The 8,685-nt window shown below is 37.4% G+C and overlaps 1 protein-coding gene across 1 annotated transcript in view; it reads left to right on the plus strand.

Annotated features, from left to right (window-relative positions):
- Positions 1-8,685, plus strand: part of LOC107719253 (uncharacterized) — a 29,020-nt gene that overhangs the window by 12,212 nt on the left and 8,123 nt on the right. The gene's annotated exons all lie outside the window — the stretch shown is intronic.

Here is an 8,685-nt window from a genome sequence, read left to right on the forward strand (position 1 = left end):
GAAAATTCCGATTCAACTATGAAAATCCTTAGCCGGGGACACCCCTAGAAAATAGAATCTGAAAACTGCCAGAAACAGTTGAACATGTTTTGATTCATTGTTCAAAATATAACAGAGAGAGTTTATAGAATTATTAAGACATAGGAATTAATGACCTGTCAGTAATGAGTATATTATGTAGAGCACAGAAAGAGTCAAGGTAATGAGTTAGCTAAGGGAAACAGGATTGTTCAGTAGAATATAGGCTAGTCTTAAAGTTTTTTTTTTATTATTATTTATTTATTTATTTCTTATTTTTTAAATTCCCAATCAACGCTTCACACTCCTGTCCAGTTGGTGGCGGTAAATGCACCATCTAAGCTGGTTTGCCAACCACAGAAGAAGAAGGTTTGTTTTGCTCTTCCTACATTACTCAGCGCTTACCCTTGTTTCTCTTGGACTGTTTCCCTGGTTTCTGATCGTTTGCTGTCTGCACTGTAGTGATGGGAGAAATTAACCATTTCGAAGCTTTGAATCAATTGATCCAATTGCTTCGCAGAAGGATTTACCGTTTCGAAGCGCTCGAAACACCACACGCTGGTGACGCCTGCTGCAGCAAAACTGTGCAAATACAACAAAAACTCAGACCAAAACATGCATAAAAACCGCTTTTACAAAACCAATGCAAATGTTTTCTTGAAAATATATTAAATGCAATAAAATAATAAAATACCATTTAAAAATGAAGTGTGTGTATAATATGAATCTTTAAAATAATTATTAAAGAACTCGCATGATTCAAGGGTTCACAGAGATCAACCCCCCCCCCAGCGGCAAACAATTGGAATTTCGAATCGTTTTGAAACAGTTATGACGTAACAAAGCCTCGTTTACTGAAACCACATGACTTTGGCAGTTTGATACGCGCTCCGAACCATTATTTCAAAACAAATGATTCGCAAAGTTTTCGAAGCTTCATGAAGCAGTGCCTCGAAAGCGGCCATCACTACTGCCCTGATCTTCGCCTGTTGTGTGGATTACTCTCTTGCTTTGCCTCTGCTATTGCTGTTTTGCTAGTGTTTGATCCTGCCTGTTTTTGACTACACTCTTAACATTAAAGCTGCATTCGGATCTCTACTTCACCATAACAAATACAATAATCTACAAGTTATGAAACTGATGAGAGCAATGCCATTAAACATTTTAGATGTAGGTTACACACATTTAAAAACAAATGGAGCCCATAACTATCATATTTGTTCACTATTGGCAATCACTCGTGGCCATAACATCTACAGCAGTTTGATGTAGTTATGCTATGAGTGTATGTTTCAGGAGGATAAAACTGTGTTCAGAAACCGAATCTGTGCGATATTAATACACTTGTGACGACTGTAACACACACACACACACACACACACACTCACTTGTTGTCTGTCTTGTTGGTCTGATTGTGAGTGGTGTGGGTTGACGGGTCTTCAGGTGCACTCATACACCGAGCGTCTAATAACCAATTATTCCTTCACACACACACACACACACACACACACACCTGTGACCCGAGAGCAGCACATCGTGTCTGACATCTGACACACTATCCATCCATCTTCAGTGTTCATGCACTTCTTCTGTCCATCGCTGCCCACATCTGTCTTCACACACTCATGAGTGCACTGTTCACTCTGAAGCTCCAGTCACAGCTTAGATCTATCGAAAATATTTATTTGTTTCCCTCTTAGTGAAAATTGTTTAGATAATATTAGCAACAATTTAACCTCTCTATTATATATCAAAATAGTTTGTATTCATAACATCCTGGCACATTTTCCACAACTATTACATTCTCTCTCTCTCTCTCTCTCTCACACACACACACACACAGTGGCAGAGTGCAATGCTAGCACTTTTAGGGGCAAATTCAAATTTTTTTTTTTCCTTTTGAACCAGGTCACTAAATTGCGTTTCACAAACCTTCATGAAAGTCTGGCACGGTTGAATTGACTGCCAATTCATGTTTGCCGTAATTGAATACTGTATGTGAACAGTACAGTTCCAGCATTGGCTGTGTGGATGCATTGAGACGGCTGCTCTCCCTCGCGACTCTTAAACGTCGGCGCTAACAGTCATAGAGAGCGAATCTCATGCTGACCAGACCTGCAGGTCACAGTACAACACAACACACGCATCTGATGAATAATGCATCAATATTCGTGCTTGTAAACGGAAAACAGGACTTTTAAGAAGAATATTTCAATGTAACATCAGGTCAACACTGTAAATATGAATATGTATTCTTTATGAATTAATATGTTCAGTTAAAATTATTATCATAGTTTTGTGATTTCAAAATAAAAAAGGGAAAATCATGAACTGAATGCTGAATTATAGCTCATCACACACTGACCTTGAGACAAACTAGACAAGTATAGATGACTATTATTTGAAATCATACACCATCAATATTACCATCAACTATTAGTCATGGTAAAAGTCATAATGCTCATCAAATGCTCTAAGAAACTATATTATCTTGAGCAAGAATTGGCTAACATGAAGTTGCAAAATTACATTTAGTGTATAGAATGTCTAAAATGGACTATTGAAATAGTGTAGCCAAGAATTGTTAGATTTGCTGATTTTTTATTGTTGTTATAAATTAAATTTATTGAACACTTGTGTACAAAGTTCATTGTATCTCATATGAATCATCATTGTGCCATATTTTGATATATATGAATGAACACAATGTCTCCCTTTCAGCCCTTTTAGGTTTTGATTTGCTATGAAAGGGCCTTTGCCGTTGCCAAAAATATAACTTTTGGGTTTTTTGTCATTAAAAATACATAAGCAAGCCCAGATCGGGTGACAAAAAATAATGCAAAAGTAACGTAATGCATTACTTTCCATAGAAATTAACTGAGTGACACAATTAGTTACTTTTTTATGGAGTAACGCAATTGGTAATGCATCACTTTTAAAGATATTTTTCCCTAAAACTAGATATAGCTATGAATGTATGACCATGAAATAAAATGAAGAAATAAGCTGTAATTCTTGGCATTTTGTTCCTGGTTTTGTTATGGTCTAGATATGATCAGTTAACCTCCACTCACTGGCCATCATTTCAATGGTCTGTTAAAAGGTTTATTCTCACTTGACAACTACCCTCATTTCTAAATGTTAATTATCCAATATCATTAATGTTTTAAATCCTGCGGGATAGTGCTAATAGAGCTCAGAGAGACAGAGCGATGTTCCCCTGTGGTTCATAACTAAGTGTCTGTTAAATATTACAGATATCTTCATACTTTGTGCTTCATGATTTGAAATGAAACCTGTCTGTGGATAAACTGATAATTTTTGTGGTGTTCATCAAGCATCACTATTATGTAGCTCGATATATTGCTGATATCTGAACCTGTAACAATAAGAATTAAACAAGTAAACATCTTGCTGTAACGATCTCTCTTTGCATTTCAATATAAATGTCATTTATTTTCAGAATTGTACTGTTACATAATGTCTTACTGGTGAAATTTAAAGGAAACATTTATGAACTCAAAGGTCAGTTTTTTGTTCATCTCCAACCCTTGAGGACTTCTAAGTCAAGTGTAGCAGAACAGAATGGCGGTGTTGTGGAGGTTTGTGTCGCTTCAGATCGTAATAGCACAGCTGTCTGTCTCAGTGTGTCAGAATCAGTGCTTTTGCTGTCCGTGCTGGTGTTTATTCAACACGACCTCACACCGATCTCTGCAGGCCATTATAACACAAACCACATCATCAGGAAATCAGTGACCCTACAGACCGCAAAGCCATTCCACCGAAAATCAACTGCAGAATGTTCTGCGCTCCTTCGTGTCAACAGCAAACTGTGTTTGCAACTGATGTGAATTTCATAATGACACATATATCTATGAGTGAAATAAATGATCCATCAGGAACTTATTGGATGCTGAAAAGTGTCTTCGTATGAGAGAGTTAAAAATGACCGGGATTGGTGGCATGAGTTACAGTGGAATGTCATTTTAGAGGTGGACCAAAAAGGACAAAGTCTTGTTTACATTTGGAATAACGTGCACTGATGAATCAACAAAAACTTATCCATAAAGGAAAACATGCTATTTTAATGCATATTGACTCTACAGTTTATTATGTTTGCAATGATTTGCTTTTTTGAACCACTTCAGTAGGACTAAAATGTTTTATTTTTAAATGGAATATTGAATAGCACACTATAGTTAAATTGATAAAGTAAAACAGTTAAGTGAAGTACACTTAAGTACAGTTTTTAAAACTGCACTTAAGTGTGTTAAGAATCATGAAAGTGTTTTTCTTAAGTGGCCTTTTACTTATTATATTATCTACAATAACAATTTTTAAATATATATTTTAAAATACACTGCAAATGCACATTCAGCACAATTCACCCTTTGCCAGGAGTTTGATTGACAGGCGATCTGACCATTCATAACGCCGAATGTGCCATTTTTGTCCAACAAACACACCAGTCAGGAGAGTAGATTATTTTCTGTGGACTTGAACTTGAAAAAATGGTGTGTATTGACATCTTTCCACGGATGAAACAAGATTCCTACTGATGTTCGTTCATGTTGATTTCGTGCTGTAACTAGTAAAGAGGAAGAGATGATCGGTTCACCTGAGCTACAGCGATCTGTCATGAACACACATTAAAGAGCTACGGAATGGTATTTATTGTTTGAATTTCCTAAACAAATGACAAAATTAGAAAGCTGAGACTATGTTTCATGGCAAAAGTAACCTGCTCTGTCTTGTCTGTCGGCGTATTGTCAGTTTCCTCGTTGCTCTGTATTTTTCACTGCGTGAGAACATGATGTGTGGTGTGAGAGCGCCATGGCTTGTCGGACGTAGCAACAGTAACTAGGGGGGCGAGTCTTTGCGAAGTGTCAATTAAGACTTCTAACTGGATCATCCTAACTAGTCAAATCTTTGTTGTGGTGTTCAGTGTTCATTTACTGTTTTATTAGTCAAGTCAAGTCACCTTTATTTCTATATCGCTTCATACAATACTGGTTGACTCAAAGCAGCTTTACAGTGTCAAACAGGAAAACAGTGTGTCAATAATGCAAGAGGACAAAAACAAACATTCAGTTTATCAGCTAAAGTCAGTTCATTGATGATTCAGTGATCATCATCCAGTTCAGCTCTCTTCAATAGTGTCTGTGCAATCAGTCAAGTGTCCCCAACTAAGCAAGCCAAAGGAACCAAAACTCCATCGGTGACAGAAATGGAGAAAACACCTTGAGAGAAACCAGGCTCAGTCGGGGACCAGTTCTCCTCTGACCAGACAAACCAGCATGGTGTAGTTTAATTCCAGGCTGCAGCACAGGTCAGATTGTGCAGAGGACTCATCTGGTTCCCATGGTCTTGTGCCGATGGTTGTTGAGGTGACGAGGTGTTCGCAAGGGATCTGTCTCTGGAGCGCATCTAGTTGTCCTGGTCTCCGCTGTCTTTCAGGGCTGTAGAGGTCTTCTCTAGGTGCTGATCCACCATCTGATCTGGATACAGACTGGACCTGGTGACTACGGTGACCTTGGAATAAGAAAGAAACAGACTAATATTAGCGTAGATGCCATTCTTCTAATGATGTAGCAAGTACATCGGGTGTTATGGGAAGTGTTCCCGGTTCCGATTGTCCTAATTAATGCAGCCTAAAAATCCTTTAACGGATTTGAATATTAGAAGCGTATTAGTGTGGTATGTGTAAGCCAGGTTAAAGAGATGGGTCTTTAATCTAGATTTAAACTGACAGAGTGTGTCTGCCTCCCGAACAACGCTAGGTAGATTGTTCCAGAGTTTGGGAGCTAAATAGGAGAAGGATCTGCCGCCCGCAGTTGATTTTGATATTCTAGGTATTATCAAATGGCCAAAGTTTTGAGAACGCAGCGGACGTGAAGGAATATAATGCAATATGAGCTCAAACTCAGTCTTTGGAGACTGTCCTAAGCATCTTTTAGTGAGACGCTGAGACTGAGGAACCCGATCTGACTCTGAACATCGGGGTTCTCCAGATCTGGAAGTGTTGTCTGAAGCTCTGACCTGTCATAACCTCGAGTCGAGGACGGATGTCACACATGTCGACTGCGGTGTGAAGAGCCGGCGCTCGGTGGAGCTGATGAACTGCCGGAGAGGAGGACGAGGGACATGTCACTTATGCGCTGGATCAAACCGGCTTCTTTCCTCTTAGAGCTAATGGAACTGTCATCTTTCCTCCGGCCGATAACGATCTGCTTTATATCCCCCACAAACCGGCCGTCTCTCTCTCTGCTCTGGTCATGCAGGGAAAGCAGATGTTTGGGGAGGTTTGGGTCTGATATCTGCCCTGTTCTCGGTCAAGGTTATTATACAGCCACTTCATTATTACTGCTGTTTGATAAGGACAGCATCACTATTCCCATCGATTCCATGGCCGGGATTTAGTGATTTGACAACCTCTACTTCAGCAAGTTTAATCCTGGCACCCTAGCAACCACCCAGAACACCCTAGCAACCACAAAGTCATAGTCAAATCCACTCAGATCACATTATTATTATACATATGAACGTCCTGGCAATCTTTCCACAACTCTCATACACCCACTTATGTTTTCTTAAGAAAATGTCTACCAGATATCAGTGGCCATGAGCTAAGCATTAGTAAAGATTACTCCTTGAGCGTGCTCAAATAACACCATGATGTTTGCAACACATTGCCAAACACATGCAACATGGAGAAAGATCCATGAGCTCATTATTATATTATTATTATTATTATTATTATTAACAACAGATACTAGTTTAGCTTTAAATTTTGATATAGTTTGATTTAATAAAATGTCATACAACTGTGTAATATTTGCCAATATAGGCCTACAGTTATGTACAAGTCTCAATATGTTCAATGCAAATGTGAAAAGTACGATTGTTTGTCACATGAATTATTGTTGCGTAAAATTATACACAACTTTTATTTTAAACTTCTATTTTAGTAAAACGTGTGTGCTTTACTTTTTAGTACACTGATAAAATTATTCTGTGGTGAAGTAAATACAACGGAAAACCAAATGTAATCTCTACATTAATTTAGTTCAGGCAAGAATTTACAGTAAAAAGAGTATATTCTATATTCAAGCTTGTAGAAATTAGTTTGAAATTATAAGTATATTTTACTTGGAATTGTTAGTGATGTTCACAAGGATTCTTTGAGTAAATATCAAAGTTATGCTACTGGTGTTCCCATCATGCACTGGGGCATGCATAATTAATAAGGTTGAGTTGTATGGTTGTTTTATGTTGCTAGGTTTAGTAACGTGCTGTTTCGTGACATCTGGAGTTCATTTTCTTCTCCAAATGACCCATTCATCCTCAAACACTTTCCACTGATTGTTACCGTCATCGTGTATCAGGTATTGAGGTCTCATGTGTGCATTTGGGTATTAACTCTATTGTGTAGACATATTATCTTAGAAAGTGTAACAAGATGTCTACTGCCTTGATTACTTGGATGTTTCTGCTTTGACAGCATGGCTTTTTCAGTGCTACATTGTTATAGTGAAGTTTACAAACAGTGATTGAGTAAATGATCTTGAGTATTGCAGAGTGAACTTCAAATGATTAAGTAGAAACTACTCCAACTCTAACTGGCCAAGTTAAATTTACTGTGTATTTTACATAACTTTGTAAAGTAGATTTGACTTAATTCTTTACTTAAATTTACTTTTAAAAAATGTGTGCAAAAACTTGCAAAAGAAAAGAATAAGTAAATTGTGCTTTGTTGTATTTTTTTTTTTCAATGTAATGCGCACACACGCACACATTAAACGTTTATAGTATAGTAAAATCAAGGTTATGTTGTAACTTTACACAACAATAATGTGTGATAATTGTACTTGATAATTGTAAAGCGAACCCTTGAATTGATTAACTTGCACTATAAACAGATTCCCTCCCATTTCTAAATAAAACAAAGATAATTGGAGTATAATTTATTTCTACTATTTCAGTTTTTCATACTTCAAGGTTTAATGTTTAAATCAGTACTGTGTGTTGCTTGCTGTTTGTTTGTAATTGTTTGTGAAATTTACTAGCAATTTTTCAGTAAAGAAGAAAAATAGTTTTTACATGATTGACTACATGATTGATTGATTGATTGATTGATTGATTCATTTCAGTGTAGTTCCTCCTTCAGCAACATCCCCAGTGAAACCCTATCTAACTGTATGGTTCAACCTACATTTAAAGTTATCTACAATCAAACTCTATGATAGCGACTCTGTCACGTCTTTTCTGGAAATCCATAAACCAGCAGACGGTATCATAGAGGAAGTGCAGCAGGTGTTTCTGTCAGGACACTTTCTAGAAGAAAACAGCATCTTCATTTCAGATCCAGCAGTTCATCTGATCCTCATTGAGTCTGTTCTTGAAGACGCTGAAGGACTGGATATTGTTGTTAAAAACTGGTCATGCTACATATGCTACATGGTCATATGTACAGTAAACATCTTACAGTTGGGAAGCTGGCGATTATTCACGCACTTCCCTACTTTAAATCATACAAAGAAACATTATGATTCGGCTAGTAGAAATAATTTGGCTGAAATCAAACTGGGAAGATTTATTTTGCTGTTGAACATGACATACTCTCTCTCTCTCTCTCTCTCTCTCACTCTCTCTCTCTCTCTCTCTCTC

The sequence above is a fragment of the Sinocyclocheilus rhinocerous genome, unplaced genomic scaffold (genome assembly GCF_001515625.1).
Source record: "Sinocyclocheilus rhinocerous isolate Xijiao unplaced genomic scaffold, SAMN03320098_v1.1 scaffold3227, whole genome shotgun sequence".
Classification (NCBI taxonomy): Eukaryota; Metazoa; Chordata; class Actinopteri; order Cypriniformes; family Cyprinidae; genus Sinocyclocheilus; species Sinocyclocheilus rhinocerous.